The sequence below is a fragment of the Mytilus galloprovincialis genome, chromosome 10, assembly GCF_965363235.1.
Source record: "Mytilus galloprovincialis chromosome 10, xbMytGall1.hap1.1, whole genome shotgun sequence".
NCBI lineage: Eukaryota > Metazoa > Mollusca > Bivalvia > Mytilida > Mytilidae > Mytilus > Mytilus galloprovincialis.
In genome coordinates, this window is record NC_134847.1 from 76304201 (window position 1) to 76323267 (window position 19067).

The window sequence follows — 19067 nt, forward strand, 5'->3', positions numbered from 1 at the left end:
TTGCTGATGCTACTGCTCAAACAACAGTATATTGAACAGATCATATCCACGACCTTGGCATGTATCATAATCCCTCGATAATTAATGCAGTAAACGTTTTAATCATTCATGTTTTTTGCTCTCCAAATAATCAGATAACTGATGTCAATAGTAATTTTCTTCCTTGACGATATAATGTTCCTACGAGAGAGATTCAATTCATTTCAATCTGTATCATACATCAAGGGTATTAAAGTTGCGATCTTTATATGATAGACGGCCATTTACTGATCTGAACGATTGATTACAAAGAGATGAAAACGTATAGTAACAGACATCTTCGATCGAATCACATCTTCTGTTTTCCTAAAAAAAGATGAAAATAAGAAATTGGAGTAGAATTGATACAGCCAAAATAAATTGTCCGCCATTGAAGAAATAAAGACGTCACAAAAGGTTGAAAAATAACTTACAACCTTCGTCGATTGAACATTAAACGCAAAGAAAAGAGGAACACTTGAAATTAATACGATATAAAATTAGGTAGCCAATCTGGACAATAAAATAGATATATACAAATATTTTCGGCGAATCATAACTAAAAATAAAATATCTTGGTGAAAATCTCGGATCTTTATTTCTCAAGTTAGGTCGACTAATCGATTAGTACTTACTGAATATCCAGTGACAATTACTTCATGCATATTAAGAATGACAAAGCTTTAGCAATGAACAAAGGAGGTATATTCTACACAGTATGCCGTTGCAATGAAGATCGGGTTCTTTGGACTGCCACTGAGAATGAGCTTATATTTGAAAAGGGCAGACATATAGCCTTGTAACTGACCACCTTCAAAATTGTTACAACACGGTTATTTAATGTGAAGAGTTCGTGGTACTCTCTCTACTTTCTCCACATTTCGACCCGACTTACCTTCATATTTATACATTGCAATGGAACCAACCAGACGCTTCACTGTAAAAACGGTTTTGCTGCCGACCGGAAAAAGACCATCTTTTACCCAGTTACCCTTAGGGTTTAATTTGCAAATATAATGTAATTCAGTCAGAAGGAAAAAATCATTACTGTCATTCAAAACTATTACAGAAACTTTTTAGAAATCTTCATTCTTCATATAAATCATCCTTAATATTTAGAGGATCGCAAACACCTTTCAGATAATTCATTGTTTAATCTGTAAAAAAAAGTTTAAAATGATATCGCTAGAACATTGCTATTTTGATTTGAAATTACAATTAATTTTTCATTCCAGCAAAGGCAATAGTCTGTCTTCTAATTAGGAGAGCATAATATATTAAGTAAAAACTGAGCCAGGATTTTGAATTTATGGATACAGTTATAACTATCACTTACTAAAAGGGATAATAATGAAAATACAGAACTCCAAGCAAAATTCATATAGGAAAATCCTTTATCAATTGTCAAAATCAAAAACTTAAACACATCACACGAACGAAAAAATGTCTTATTCCTGAACAAAACAAACAGACATATATCTTTACACAAAATCCATTGGATATTGCATGTGTACTGATTGATAATTTAGTCTAAGATGGATGATTTTTTCTTATATTAGTTGTTTTTGGCTTCGAACTTGCGGCCAGTAACTGCGAGTACTATCAGATCTGCACATAGTGATTTTTGTTGTCGGGATGTACATGCATCTTGTCACGTCCATGTGTTTCCGTTTTATGTATTTAAATTTGTATCCATCTGATGTGTTAAGCTTTTTTCGACTGATTTTTATAGTTCGTTCTTAGGTTGTTCTGTTACACCATAACCCGAAGTTAGGGAGTCAGGGTCGGGATCCCACTAACATGTTTAACCCCACTACATTCTGTTTGTATGTGCCTGTACAAAGTCAAGAGCCTGTAATTCAGTGGTTTGTTGCTGTGTTACGTATTTGTTTTTGCGTTCATTATTTTGTTGTACATGGATATACCCCTTATTTTTCACGTTTGAATTGTTTTACATTTGTGATTTCGGGGCATAAGTACCGAGTACCACCACTGTGATATTACCAAAAATGTTCCAGACAATAAAGGTTAACACTGTTAAGGCAACAGTAGTATGCCGCTGTTGGAAAGTCGTAAATCGATTGGGAGAAAACACATTCGGGTTACATACTTAAACCGAGGGAACTATAAGATGACAACAACAAAACAACAGAAACACTAAATCGCTACTAAAACCAAACGACAATGTATCACATACAGACACGAACTATAAGATAACAACTTCCATATTCCTGACTTGGCACAGGACATTTAAAGAAAACATGGTGGGTTGAACCTGATTTTGTGGCCAGCCAAACCTCGCTCTTTTATGGCAATGTTAAATATAACACTAAAAGGACAACATTAAATGGCAGCAGTGCAGTACAAATAAATGCAAACACATTAAGGGCATTGAAATACATAAATAAACAATACAATAATACATTTCGACATGCTTATAGTTATCAAAGGTAACAGGCTTATCAATTAATACGCAAGACGCGCGTATCTACATAGACTCACCAGTGACGCTCAAATAAAAAAAGTCAGAAATAATTAACAAAGACAAATAAAAGCACACATTGATACGTTATTAAGATAAAAAAAATAACGTGGGTACGTAAAATCTATACTTCAGGACCATCATGTATTATTTGTTTTGTTGGTAAGTAATATTTATCAACAAAGTCTTGGTATCTTTCTCATAACTTTTTAAGAAAAGGGACGAGACGTTCTTTGACTTAACCCTGGTTCATTAACTTTCTGCTGAGACACTAGTGACGTATTATAATGTCTGGGTAACCGCTGCAATCTATTGAATGCCAAATAAGTAAGGAAATGTATATCCTATAAGCCGGTGAAGTTGGTGTACTGCTACCAAAGGTACTAGACTTATAATTAAGACTCATCAGTGACGATCAGAACAAGATTGTTAGAATGCCAAACAAGTTTAAAGTTGAAGAACATTGACGAAGGTTGGGTAAATTAATAATTTCAAAATTAAAATTGTCTCGCTTTTCATAGATTTTTTTCTACTGAAATGACCGCTTGGGTCAAATTCGAGGTATAAGTAAACAAATGTGGTAGTGGAAACCGTGTCTGTTGTTTCGTAAATTTCTTATTCTGAAGGAAATATTAATGGCACCCAATCCGAAACGTTTGGATTGTTAATTGAAAGAGCATCGTCAATTCATAATTGTGAGGTTAAATTATCTAGCTTCATTGATCTTCTTGTTATGGACAAGTGTCTGAATGAATTCTGATTCATATAGAAATAAGAAGAGGTCGATAAGGAGAGGCGCGCAGTTCTTTCCTATAGGAATGCAGACACATTTGTTGAAAAAGTCTACTAATAAATTCAACAAGTACGTTGAGTAAGAAACTGCAACATACTAATCACTTGCTCCTCTGTATAGCGTGTTTTTTAAAAAAAAATTCACAATTAACAAATATGGTATCCCAAAGTAATACATTTATAGCGGAGGCTACCATTTTTATATTGAAAAGCATTGGAAATTATTTCTTTTAAACGATTTTTCAATTACACACGGGGGATGGTGGTAAGCTGGGTTAAAAATCAAAAGTTTTGATAGAATTAAATACACAGAAATATCAAGACTTCAAACTATCCAGAAGGTCCTTATATTTTTTAGAATCCACATATGGTTATTGCCATAACGCCAGTAAACAGTTTCAAAGTATTTTTAAGGCCCCTTTACACTGCAGATAGAATGTTTGTCAATGAAACAGAATATTCTTTGCAAAACATGCAAATTTGCCGCCAACGTATCGTTATTGGTTTGGAATTCTGTGGAGCTTAGATTTCCAATACAGATTTCTTGCTTATTATCTGGAATTTAACACAAAACTTAAACATAGTCACTCTTGTTTCAGATCAAGATTGAAATTCACAAAAGCTATGTTATTTCTTTACTGTTCAAGATATTTAATGATAAAATATGGTTCCAAGTGAATTGCGGTTACTTCCATTCGTTGGTTTAGGGCAAGATAATCATACCATTGAATGGAACATCCTTACTATCCAATATGTGCACAATGATGCTATTATACATCATTGAGTTCCATAAGGACAGAAACGCTGAATTTAACAAGATACGCTCAAGGAAAGAGAGAAAAGACGCCTTCAACTATATGTTAGAGATCTATAACTAGTATTTAATAGCATGTATGGTTAAACATTGACAAGGTAATGTAGCACTAGTCCATAAACATTCCTAAAAAGTAGTATACCGAAACAGATTCACACATACACAGTTCTACCAGTTAGCAAAAGGAAAAATCGTTCTTATGTTAAAATAACATACAGTATTTCTTTAAAAATCTAAACAAATTATGTAACCGTCATTAGCATATCGTAGGGTAGTTGTATTTACGTTAATCCCAAATTACTGAATTGGTTTTTAGTCTTTGTAATTTTCCAAAACATAATTTGTATTGACATGATATAATGAATTATCCAAACATGTAATAAAGGCAGTAACAGTAGTATACCGCTGTCCAAGAGTCATACTTCGATTAAGCGAAAACAAATCTGGGTCACAACCAAAACCGAAGGAAACATCAACTACAAGACGAAAACAACGGAACAACAAAAACACTAAACACACACCAATAAACATAGAATAGTTATCAAGGTACCAGGATTATAATTTATTACGCCAGACGCGTAGAAAGTGCTAATTGATAACAACTGCTTTATTTCTGATTTGGTACAATATATTTTAAGAAAAAGTGGAAGGTTAAACCTAGTTTCATGGCAAGCCAAAATTCCCTCTATAAATACCGCTAAAATGACAACATTGAGTGACAGGAAAACAGTACAAATAAATACAAGAACACCAAGGACAGAGAAATACACAAATAAGTAAGCAGTTTCATATGCAAAAAAAATAACGTCGAGATAAGTAATATTTCCTTCGAAGACTTTCTTAAAAAGGTGCCATACAATGAAATACTTTTGGGTAATGGCCTTCATAGTAATAAAAATTCAATTATTTTTTAAAGCCAATTAAACCTATGAAAAAGTCAGTCTTTTTCACAATGAAAAAAAAACCAGCTAAATATTAAAACCAAATGGCTGCCGAAAAAATTTAAAATCAAAACAACGATTTAAAATTGTGTCCTTTGAATAATGAACCGAAATGCAAGAATTCCAAAAACAACTTTAATCTGAAGATGTATAAGAATATGCATCAAACACGTGTTTATTTTATGATAATACGATTGGTATTGACAAATGTTGATGTGTATATTGACATCGACAAATAGATGTTAAGGAGAAGTGTTCATACACTGTGATGAAAAGGATGAGGATTTTAAATGATCAAGCCTTCTTAGGACACTTCTTATCATTGAAATTATTTTAATTGTTTTTTAAGACATATGTATGGTTTTGACGAGATGTAATAAATTATCCAAACATGTAACCTTTGACACTTTTATTGTCTTAACATAATAACTCATTTAGAACAATTTAAATCTACGAGAAACCCATTGTAATGAATCTAAAGTTAATCAATTAAAACAATAATATGTAATGATCACGAAAGAACAATAGGAAATAAACTCATCATAGATACCAGGAATAAAATTTAATATTTACGCCAGACGCGCGTTTCGTCTACAAAAGACGCTCGAATCACAAATGTTATACAAGGCCAAATAAAGTACGAAGTTGAAGAGATTTGAGGACCAAACATTCCTAAACGTTTTGCCAAATACAGCTAAGGCAATTTATTCCTGAGGAAATTTTCAAATTTTACAGTGGTATGGATAATAAAAAAAACATTAATAGAAAAGATAATAATAACATGGCAGAATGATAGAGATATTATAAAAAGTTGAGACATGTATTGTCGAAATGCGCATCTGGTGCAGAAAAACTGGTACCGTTATTGTTATTACTAACACTGGGTCGATGCCTCTGCTGGTGGACTGTTAGTCCCCGAGGGTATCACCAGCCCAGAAGTCAGTACTCCGGTACTGGCATGAAAATACGGATGTTTTGTTTTATTAAAATTTGCTGTTACAAAATGTTAGAAATTATTATAAATTAAGGAATGTATCTCCCTCATGCAAAGCTCTGATTCCTTTCACGGATTTGGCTATACTTTTTGGAACTTTTGGATTATAGCTCTTCATCTTTTATATAAGCTTTGGATTTCAAATATTTTGGCCACGAGCATCACTGAAGAGACATGTATTGTCGAAATGCGCATCTGGTGCAGAAAAATTGGTACCGTTATTGTTATTAGCTGTATTTAGTAATTTTTGGGGGAATTTTGGGTCCTCAATGTTATTTTACTTCTTAGTTTATTTAGCCTTTTTCATTTGGTTTTATCAAATTGTCACTAATATGTTAAGCCCCAATCCCACGATCGCTCCACGCTCACCGCGATCTTAAATAAATTCAAATCGTGGTGTGGTCGCGGTATGATCGGCATGAAAATGTAAATTTCGTTGCTTTCATGATGCTACTACGTCCGCATTACGCTTCTATAACGATCCCGCTACGATTATACTACGTTCTCACTTCGCTTCTTCTGTGACCTCACTACGCTAAACAAGATCTTCCTACGCTCATCACGTGCTCACTACAACCATACCACGATTTATCTGATTGCAACACGATCTTACCACGCTTCTACTGCGACTATAGCACGTTCTTACCACGACTATACTACGAGAAGCATGTTTGAGCCGTTAGAGAAAATAGACAAGAAGTCCGAATTACATACAGACACATAAATTCTTGAGAGATTTAAAATATTTTATACGAAATAACAATGAGAATGATGGTCGTAGTATGAACGTAGTGAGGTCGTAAGAAGAGCGTGACGAGGAAGACAAGGGCGTGCTAGAATCGTACTGTGGTCTTGAACAGCGTGGTGTAAACATAGTATGGTCGTAGTGGAAGTGTAGTTGGGTCGCGTTGAAAACGTGATGGTCGTAGTTAGGTCGTACTAACGTCGCTGTGAGATTGTAGCGCAGTCTCTCCGAATAGCATCACGCTCTCGCTACGATGGTACAGCGATCTTTGCGATATGACCACGACCTCAGTGCGCTCTCACTACGCTTCTATTACGACCTGACTTCACCACGACCGCACCACGATTGTTTTGAACATGTTCAAAATTGGCCACGCTCATCACGATCTTGAAGACCTCACCACGACCGCGATACGACCTTACTGCGATCAACACGATCGTACTACGATCATCAAAATTTGTATTTTTTTTCACAGATCGTATTGCGATCGTGGCCAGCCTAGTGGGACTGCGGTATAAATAAAAAGCACGTCTGGAATACATTTACTGTCTTAACATGATATAAATTATTTAAACATACTTCATCTAATAGTTTTATTGGGTTTACATGATATTTTATTTATGACAATTTATAATGAGAACACCGTGTAAATGGAAGTAAAAAGTGAGTCATTATAACAATCTATAAATTTTGGAAGACTTAAATTTTTTGTTGAGACTTTTTAGTTTACTAGTTCCCTTTAAGACAGCATAAGCATACCCCGAACCGAAATGGAGAGTTACCCTTTATAATGATTGAATAACAAATTACCAAGCACTAGAATAAAAAAAAGAGAGTTACCCTTTCTAATGATTGAATGATAAATTACCAAGCTTCAGAGTCAATAAAAAAGGAGAGTTACCCTTTATAATGATTGAATGATAAATTACCAAACACCAGAGTAAATAAAAAAGTAGAGTTACCCTTTATAATGATTGGATGATAAATTACCAAACACCAGAGTAAATAAAAAAGGAGAGTTACCCTTTATAATGATTGAATGATAAATTACCAAACACCAGAGTAAATAAAAAAGGAGAGTTACCATTTATAATGATCGAATGATAAATTACCAAACACCAGAGTAAATAAAAAAGGAGAGTTACCCTTTATAATGATTGAATGATAAATTACCAAACACCAGAGTAAACAAAAAAGGAGAGTTACCCTTTATAATGATTGAATGATAAATTACCAAGCTTCAGAGTAAATAAAAAAGTAGAGTTAATAAAATCTGATGAAATCAAACGTTACTAAATGAAAGAAATAACTGTTAAATTCTCGTCTTTGTACACGCATTATATTAAGTTTTTAGCTGAAGGCCACTGTCGATTTTCATATATAAGACAAAGGCAAGAACTGGACCTAGCAGAAACAATGACATCTTGTTATTCGAATTCATAGCGACATATTTGCAGTCAAAATAATGATATATTTGAACGAATAACTGAGAGGATACCATCTACATAGCGTAAAGTAAAGTTAAGTGATAGACATACATTCATCTTCTTTTCATTACTTTGACAAGTTCCAAATTACAAAAAAAGAGCTGGCAGCGCGTACTCATAACAATCTGGTGAAACTCACGCTAGATAAAGAAACTCATCACAGATACAAGGATTGAAATTTCATATTTGCACCAGACGCGCGTTTCGTCTACAAAAGACTCATTTTTTCCTAAAATAACTGCATTTTAATTATTCCGTTTAACCTTTCTGTTTAGATTTATTTTTATTTTTAGATTAAACTTGTAGAAAAACATATCCTCCAAATAAATCAAATGTGCGTTGTCAATTCAGATATCAAGCATCTTGATAATGTAGGTTCCAGAGAATAACGTGATCTCAAATCATTTTTATACAAAGTATCTAAACTCTACGAAACCATCAGATGCGTAGACCTTCGGTCTCCTAGATTTTCCCCTTCGATAAAGGGTAAAATTATTTGCATCATAACACCTATTTTTGTTAAATTTTAATAGCTCATAAAAGTACATTAATTACATTGTAAGCAGATTCTAGATTTACATTCTTTCTATTTGAAATATGAACGATACTTTCAAAAGTCTGTATGTTAGGCCTACTTGGGATGAACAAAATCAACGTTTTTTAATAAAATGTTCTATTAACTATGTTACATGTCTTGTTAACTTAAAACACTTTTATTTTGAAACATAAAACTTAATTTTCGTAACTTCATCACTTCGAAACCTTGATTTGATAACTTCCTTGTAAACAGCAATCGTCCATCAAGAAAATCGCAATTTAAATGAATGCTCTTGAATTAACAAAGAGATATATTTTCCATATCCAGGAACTCCAAAGAAATGTTCACAATTGAGAAAATTACATCATATTTTGTTTTAAGTTTTATTCACAACCGATCCTCATTGTCAATCCTGAGTTCGAGGTATCAAAGGAAAGGATAAAAGACCTATCATTACCTTAAATTGAATTGTTTGGAATTATTACTTTCTAAGACGACTTTGTGTAGTGACCTATAGTAGTCAATATGTGTGTCATTTTGGTCTCTTGTAAAAAGTAATCGCACTGGCAATCATACCTTTTTTTTTTATTTGTTACAAATTACAAAATATTGTTTCTCTATAATATTTTAGATGTAGAATGTTTGCAAATCGTAACGGTTTTATTCCTATTTTCAAATTAAGTTAAAATACAGACCGTTACTTCTCTGGTTCATCAATAATAGTGGATAATAATTTTCGTTCGCTTCACCTATGAAGTTTCTAAGTCCTGATATTCAATTTTGATAAACTTGAATGAACGATAGAACGAATGAATTTAACTAAAATATAGTAATAATGTGGTATTGTCCGGATTATGAATTGCCGAGAACGCTAAACATTTAGAGGGTAATATATGTACTAGAATCAAAATGTCCCAAAAAATTACCTTACGAAAACAATGTATTCATTTGTAATGGTTTATGTTATGCTACTACATGTATATACAATTATCTGTCGAAAGATCTGTATTGAAGGGATAGTCTCCCTCAAAGTTTAATTAGGTAATTAATATAAACATATTTAAACAAAATGACTGTACGATTAAAATCATGCAGAACAATTGGTACTGTGTATGTTAAGCATAAATCCTTCCAATGTTATTCTATAATGCATATCATAATTCTACTACTAAATTTAACCGTTTGCATAATCTTAGAAATCAAGCATAAAAGACAGTTACATACATTTCCGAAATCAAAGATGCTTTGTTACTCCAGCAAACAAATCAGTCTATTTGTCTGGAATTATTCGTTTAAGCACTTGGACGTAAAAGTCACATAAAAGAAAATAATAAAAAAAAACTAAATCAAAGACAGAAACAAAGGCAAAACATGACAGCATCACTGCAAATGTTATTGTTTAAAAAGTTACTCGTTATAGATATCAGGATTGATATTTTATAAGTTTATACAGCAGACGAAATTTTTGTGACACTCAAATCGAAAAAGCCCATATATAGTACGAATTTGAAGAGATTTGTGGAACATATATAAATTCCAAAAGGTTTTGCAAATTACAGATCAGGTATTGTATTCTTGTGATAGAGAATCCTTAGTATTTAGAAGAAAAAAAAGTTTGGTATGATTTAGTGTATAATTACCCATCCACATATAATCATTGATAATTAATGTCAACAAAGAAATGCTGCCTACTAGGCTGGTGATACATTTTGGAATGAAACTTTCAACAACAGTTGCATCGACCCAGTGGTTATAAAAACTCATCATAAATGGGTTAAATTTCCCTAAACAAAAGACGAAAGAGATGATTTCAGCTTCCCAATTGTAAACTTTTTATTTATGAGCAACATTTCAGCTGAGCCTCCATTATATTCGGGATTGTATTTTATATCATGATTTATTTGAGAGAGGGTTGTTGCTCATAAGGAAGCTATTAAACCTATAGTTCATCACTGCAGAGAATTTTGGAACCTATAATCAGGTTAGCACTAATACGTGAGTTTAAGTATAAACAACATGACTCTAGGAAAGCGATTCATGTTTTATAAGTGGTAACCTCTGTAGGAAACATTTCACCACTTACTTCACTGTTTTCCCCCTTAACATATCTAAATATATTAACTGTCTTGACATGATATTATAAATCATTTAAAGGAATACAGAATGGAAACGGGGGAAAAACAATCCGATCAAATAGCAGAAAGCAGCACAACCCTTATCCGGTAATGTAACCTAGTTAAGCGAATTTAACTGCACACTTAACTCAGAAACATACAAATAAACCAACAGTTAGAGAAAAAAAACACACAAGACTAACAAAGGTCTAACGTTCCTGACTTTGGACAGGTGCAACAATGCTGCGCGATGAAGCATGTTGTGTTAAATCCAAAACCTCCTTCTATACCCCCACCAAATGTGGAATAAACAAACTTACATGGTCATTATATGGCCATTTGTATAAGTTTCCTGTTAACAAAGCTTTGAATTTATCGAAAAAATAAGGATGTTCTTATCTAAGGAAAAGATTACCTTAGTCTTATTTGGAACAACTTTTTGGAATTTTTTTTATCATGAATGCTCTTCATCTTTGTACTGGTTTGACTTCATAACTATTTTGATATGAGCGTATGTGATGAGTTTATGTAGACGAAACGCGCGTCTGTCGTATTAAATTGTAATCTTTTGATAACTATTTACAGCAATACGCACATTCAAACTCAGTTTAAAAGAAGTCTAAGTACAATGTCAGAAAAGGTTACAGAAGAAACTAAGCAAAATAGAAATCATCAACACAAATAACGAAGGACTATAAGCAGTTACTGACACATGATTCCTCGGACAGTTATATTGTATTAACATGACACTTTTATTTAGAACAATTCATTACGAGAGCTCTAATTGAATACATGTTTAAAGTCAAAATCATAAAATGGCAACTTGTAAATTGTCGATAGAACAACTTCAATTTTTCTGTTTTAACCGTTTCTTTTTAAACAGCAACATTTTATCTTCAGTTGAACTTTATTAATTTCTTCAATGACTGACAGTTATCAAAGGTACCAGACTTAAAATTGAACGTGTCATAGTCCTGGTTTTTGATGACAATACACCCTGATTGAAAGAACGAACGAATGCACAGAACCAACGTGTAGAACGATGTTGTATTGCCAACAGCATTTACGCACTGTCGAGTAAAGCCGAGAAATATAAATAGGAAGAAGTTAATGACCAAAAATAGTAGGCTGAAACATATCCAACAGGGAAAAAGTTCAAAACGCTTCTAAAAAGATAATTCTGCAGATTAATCAAATATTTTAGATTTTTGAGGAATTCACAATTTTCATTATTGAATACATCTCAGTTTGTTGTTCAATCTATTTTATTATACTTCACGTTAAAATGCCATATTTTGATTGGCTAATACGAGGGTGTCATTTTACTCTATCACATAGCTGAGAGGGTGACAATTTTTTTGAATGTTACCCTCTCATCTAAACCAATCAAAAATCGACAATTTAAAGGACAATGGATTGAATTTACATCAAGTAGTTGAATACCATGCCTAAGTTTTACGTTTTGGATCAAATTTTATTATTTAACTGTCAAAATAAAAAAAAAACATATTGTTGTTTATTTCTAACACTCGTAACGTTGTTATGTACGTGACGTCATAGAAAATCCTTTTGAAATAAAATTAATCTGAAAAAAACAAAAATGGTAGGACGTTCAGTATAATAAATTAAATAACACATAGCTGAGAGGGTGATAGAGCAGATTGGTACCCCTTGAAAAAGCATTGTCAACCTTGGCTTCGCCGCGGTTGACAATGTTTTCTCGGGGTACCAATCTGCTCTATCACCCTCTCAGCAATGTGTTATTTATATAATGTCACATGACCGCATTTAGCAAAATCGTAAAAATGATTCAATATCAATTTTATAAATCAAAATTCTAAAACTTACAAAGTCAATGTAAAAAAAATCAAACTGCTTACCTTTCTTTGTTTTGTTTTTTTATAAAATGTGTTTTGTATCTAGTCAAAAGTATAACCATGCTAAAGTCTTTAATTTCAGAAAATAAGAGGTGGAAAGCTGTTGCTGATCCAGAAATGTATGTCCTTCTCAAAAGTGAAAACTGTAGTATCTCTAAAACCACAACAGATATCGCAAATCTGCTAAGTGTAAGATGATCTGCAGATGAAATACAACACTTTAGGGGGAATACCATAGCTAATAAGGACACAGTGCGTGCTTAAATAAATCATGCATAACGAACTTGTGAACTGAAAGTCCCTGACATGGGTCTTCCACATTTCCACTCATGACCACTTGACGTTGTAAAAGTTCACAAAGGCTTAAGTACCTTCAGAAGGTCAATGTGAAATTTCCTTTTAAACTTGATATTGATCTCAAATAGAAGGTCTTAAAACAATGTTCTTGCTTGTGCGTTCAAGAGAGCAACATATGATATCTATAAGGATTTCATTTGAATAATTGTCCGCATTGTTTCCGATTCATCTCTGTTACTACAATTCCTTTTCAAAATTCTATGCCCAAACCGCCTGTTGTTTCACTTGCAAATACGTTGGACAAAAGATGAAGGAGCTTCAAATTGACTCTACCAGGAGGTAAGATCACAGATTCACATACAATTCATACTCCATTCGCTTGAGGAGTGGACCCCCGTTTGTTTTGTGTTTTTGTTAGTAAATATTCAGTAATACATATATCATTTTCATTAATTTAATGTGTTCTGTTTGTTTTCGATGCGATATTACAATAACAGAAGTTCTATAGATAAATTTTATTATTGTGGCAAATAATGATAGGAGATCAAAATTGATCTATGAAACTGTTTTTCTAATATCGTATAAGGAGGAAAAACAAGTGAAATATTACAAAATATCTGCTAAAACAATTTACCAAAAACTATACAGAAAAAAGGGTCTTGTACGCCAGACGCGCATTCGTCTAAAAAAAAAGAATGATCAGGGACGCTCGAACCATAAAGATTTAAACTGCCACAATAAATACAAGTCTCTCATTCAAGTTGGAGAGAACTGAGGACCATATATGCAGCAAAACATTTTCCAATTTCAGCTAATGTTATCCAGGGATAGAAAATCCGTAGTATTTCGAAAAATTCGAAATTTTGTAAACTTAAGCGTTCTAAGCTTTATTTTAGTCCAGTCCACATGCCCATGAGACTATGTGATAATAATTTGAAAAACGAGTTCTTAAGGTATTTAGGAGTATGAAGTGGTGGCAAAGAATATCAATTATAGTCATAAGAAACGAGTGACCGGTGAAAAATAATGTTTATCCAATTCTTGACCCAATGCATGTATATATCATAAATTTAGTCTTCTGTGCACGATTTTATCATTTTTTACGCAACCATATCGTTTAATCGTCAACTTTTTCCTCTCTATTATGAAATGAAAACATGGCAGCTACTTAAATGTCGTGTTTAAAAGCCGAATTTTACCGATTGACAGCTTATAGTAAACAATCAACAATTAAACGTGGATATTGAGCACGTGTTTATCATGTACAATCAGATAATAGTTTATTGACGTTACGCTCGATGTTGGTGTCACTTTTGGTAACGTCGTAACGTCAAAATCATGTTATATGATTGACGTTTTGTAATATTGACGTCCATTATATTTAACAACTTAACCACAAGTTTAACACTTGGTTTTCTGTTAATAAAAGGAGATACGGGTGTGTGCCAGGGGACCTCTAGACAAATGGAAATATATATAAGGAATACGTATGGTGTTTTGTGAAAACAGAAATTGTGGGATTTACGCTACATTCAAGTCCACGCGTATGCATTCATGCACAAATTTGTTTTAAAATAATGTTTACCGGTCGAAAAAACAAGATTTTTTTTATTATTAAATTGCACTGAAGAGGAGAAACCCTTACAATTTTTAGATTTTTTTTATACTTGTTCTTTTTGTTTTTAACTTTAAATATGGCTGTAGGGAGTATAATCTTTTTATATCAACCTTTAACAAATTATCTTTTGCGTATTTTCAATGATTGTAAGATTTTAAAGTCTGTCAAAATTCTACGATAACAATATTTGATTGTCAAGTTTGATTTTTTGGGGGGGAATTGGATGGTTATAAAAGGCGCGCCTCCTGGTGCAGGATATTCTCGCTGAATTGGTGGCCTTCTGCTGCTGTCTGCTCTTTAATTTGGTCGGGTTGTTGTCTCTTTGACATATTCCCCGTTTCCATTCTCAATTTTATATTTTATGTTTTACTTTGTTCTGTATTTTTTTCTCTCTCTCTCATTTACCTGTTTTGTCGTTGATGGTATCTTATTTAATTGTTCTTATTTGGCACATTCTTGATTTCTCAACGAAATGATTTTCTGTTCCTTAGAATACAATTTAAGTAAAGTTGTACGTTAATGTCATGCGATTTTCTCCCGAGTAATTTTTAAAATTTTGCATTTCTCTAAAATATCACAAACAAAATATTCATTGTTTAATGCAAGAGCTATCAAACGCGAGAGAAAAGATAAATAACGCGTCATACATTTCTAAATCACTTCTTTTATTATCAATTGGAGAAATAAAAAAAATAATAAAAAATTCTTCAATGTAATAGATATTATTGCTTCGGACAATATTGATACAATATTGAGAAAGTTCTATAGTGCTCTCATCCTGTGCCGTGACACATTGTTAAGCCGTGACACAATAAAAATTTCAAATGAAAATCAATGAATCAGTTCACATAAATTAACACATTCCAAAACATTATTATTCTCTTCTTCGGTTATAGGTTGCATTTCTGTAAATATTGACAATGCAATTTCCCATAGGAACTCCTTTACGGCTAAAACTGTACCACTTTTACCATGAAGTTTTGAAAAATATCTTATCCTAGAATTGAAAGTTTATATGCACCACATTTTTTTTCAAAGATCAAAATATAGGGCTGTGCGGCATATTTTCAACGTTTATATGCCCTGAACTTCTCAGGGTTTAAACTGACACTAATTTTCTTAACTACCTCCACCTCGAATGAAAGGTTACCACAGATTTCAATGTAAACAATATGCACGTGTATATTTACTGGTAACATTCCCAAGTTATGTCTCTGTGAGATGGAACACAGAGAGCATAACTGGGAACCAGTATGTAAACAAAATTAATTTTCTATGAATATTCAAGATATCCCCAAAAGAGGCGTGGTTTGAGAAACAGCTGTATTTACAAAGTGCAACAAAAAATGAGCTTATTTCTTTTCAAAACATTGTCTTGGCATACATACAACACGGAAGCGCTTGAGACAATTGTCTTTTGATTTTTAAAAAGACTGTACTGTAAAACGTGATGTTTTTTTCTTTATGAAATAATGTCCATTAATTACAGATGTTCCATCAGAAAAAGTCGACCCCCCACTCATTAGTTTCTTCTCCTTATAACATAATTATGACTCCCCGATGTAGCTTTAAGGAGGAAGAGACAATTTTCCTCATCATCACATAAATTGCAAAAAATTGACCGGTATTTATCATATCAACGAATGTCTCATATCTGACATCTTCTAATGTCTCGTCCTCTGAATTGGAATCCTAGCTCTCGCTCTACTTTGACTTCCAACGAAATGCCACCTAGATCAGTAAACAAACAATGGTCATGCTCAAGGCACCCGCCACCATAGCATGACACGGTTCGAACTAGTACCGTTTGTAGATTTTTTGTTTCTACTCGATGTATGGTCCGTATCCCCTTTATTGGTTTAAAAGATTTTCTATTTCTAGGAATTTCTTCTACATATTTAAAAATTCTTCGATTGCACGCATATGACAGTGGTGTTGTTAATCGTTAACCATTCTACAGCCGGATGTATCCGAAATTGTCTGCGTATAACGGCTATATCTGCTTGATTTTTCAAAAGTCCACCAGCGGCATACTGTGGACCTTTCTATGACAACTTTTAAAATAGTTCCTAATTATTTGTTTATATCCAAATTCGGCTACAGATTCTACTTGGGTACCAATGCAATGACCTATAATTGCATTTGTCTTCGTCATTAGAACTTAAGTCTTACTAGTGGATAAACGTCTCATTGGCAACCACACCATATCTCCTTATTTATATATTTTGACAATATACAGATTATTTCTAGTAGTATGTTTTTGTTCTACTATTAAGTATATGGCGTTAAAGAGCTTGGGTTGCGGTTTTTGTTGTATTTAAGTCACATTGTTTGGTATGGTGACACAATTATCTACTATATCGACTTCAATATCTAACACGTCGACCTAACATCTGACAAGTCAGTATAATTATCTAACAAGTCAACTTGAAAATATCAGACATGTTGAGTTGAATATTTGACATGCCAACCTGAATATCCAACATGTTGATTTAATGTCCAAAACTTTCTTCATCAATATCTATGTAAGGCAACATACAGTATCGATGATTTTTATTTGATACATATATACTTTTAAAATATTACTCATAAAACGGAAAAATTTCAACCTATGTTTGGAAATATTAATATCCAATTAGCTGTACGTATAACATATCTCCGTATTTGCTTGTTTACATATCGATATGTGTCAGTGTGTCCGTATTCGTATACATATATGTATTTCAATACTTTAATTAATACGAATATCCATTATGTATGATATGCTAGTTGTACTTGAGGCGATAATTATGTTCTCCACTGAAGCTATTAATTTTGTATATACATGTAGAATTTTGTTGTTGTTAGGTTTCTGTTTCATTAGCTTAACAAAAAATGACACGAAAGAAAAAACATTTGAAAGAAAAAGTATATTCTGAATTAAGTTTTAGATGTTTTTATAGCAAAATAAATACGTTTCAAAAACCGCCATAAAGCAAAAAAAAAACGGTGAACGTCAAAAACGTCAAATAAGCGACGCTGTGACATTTTGGTAGACCACCATGTGACCAATGTATTTTGATAATTTGTACATTAATCTTTATCCTATTTATATTGAAATGTTCCTTCGGTTTGAGAATTTCCGATTATCGCTTAAATTTTCTTATTAATTAGACAGTTTTCACTTATTTCTAAAGATTTGTAACAACTTGTTTTTTAGTATTTTAGAAAAAAATGAAGATGCCATTTTTGTGACATTTTGGTAGACACCCTTTCAACGCATCAGTAATCGAAATAAATTGACAAAAATTTAAACGAATGCATACTACCGTTTCTTTTTTATTAGGAATTTATCATATTGGCTTCATTTCTCCGTTCCGAAATGCACAATCCCGTTTTTTTCTTCGTTTTCTTTAAAAACCATCGAAATTACTAACGTTAAACGTTAGTTAAAAGTTTTGTGACGGGAGCCCTGTGGGGACTCATATACATAATTAGATTTTATGTACTGCTAAAAAAGTGACTGCTATATGAATAAATGCAGTTCAAATGTTCCAGTTTAACGGACATATAGTATTTTCGGACTAGATACCATGCTTTACATATTTTTACTCGGTATTGTTAATTTCAAGTAGAGCATGTTTTTTTTTAAACGTTGTTGTGACAGTGTTTTTCGGGGCTTTGATTTTGATTATGATGTCGAAGTTCTAATTGAATTCGTTCTTTTAAATTGGGAATCAATGTTTTTAAAGCATTTTCCAAGTTCGTTTTACATAATGATAATTGATATAAAGACTTTAATGACAAACATTCATGCTATCGATGGATTCTCATCTGTTATGCCGCAAAGGGCTTATATTTTTCCTTTAGTATCTACAAGCTGTAATTATAAGGACAAATCCATGCGTATTGCGATCACCGGATTTTTACGAGTGGGTAACTCTGAGGTCACTTTGCCTACGAAAAATATATCGTCGAATTGCTTCCTGGAAGAAAGCAATTTAAATAAAGTAAACTTCTTCTAAATATGAAGAAATTAAAGAATTTTCTACAGAAAAAAGTATATGTACATCAGTTTTATAATGAAAACTATCCATTTAGTTATAAAAACATATGCATTATTTTTTTTAAATGTAAAACTATATGTTATTCGGTAAACACACAAATAAACACACAAATAAATCAAAGATCAAGTTCTCCCACTTAGGCTTAGAAACGTCAAAGATTTTATTATCCATAGATGCTGTATTTAGTTTCGTATAAAAAACTAGGGGTCTTTCCTCGAATAAAAATAGACATAACAGAAAAATCGGGGTGACCAGATGGAAACCGACGGGCGTTTTTCTAACCTCAAAGTCGCATCATTTGACA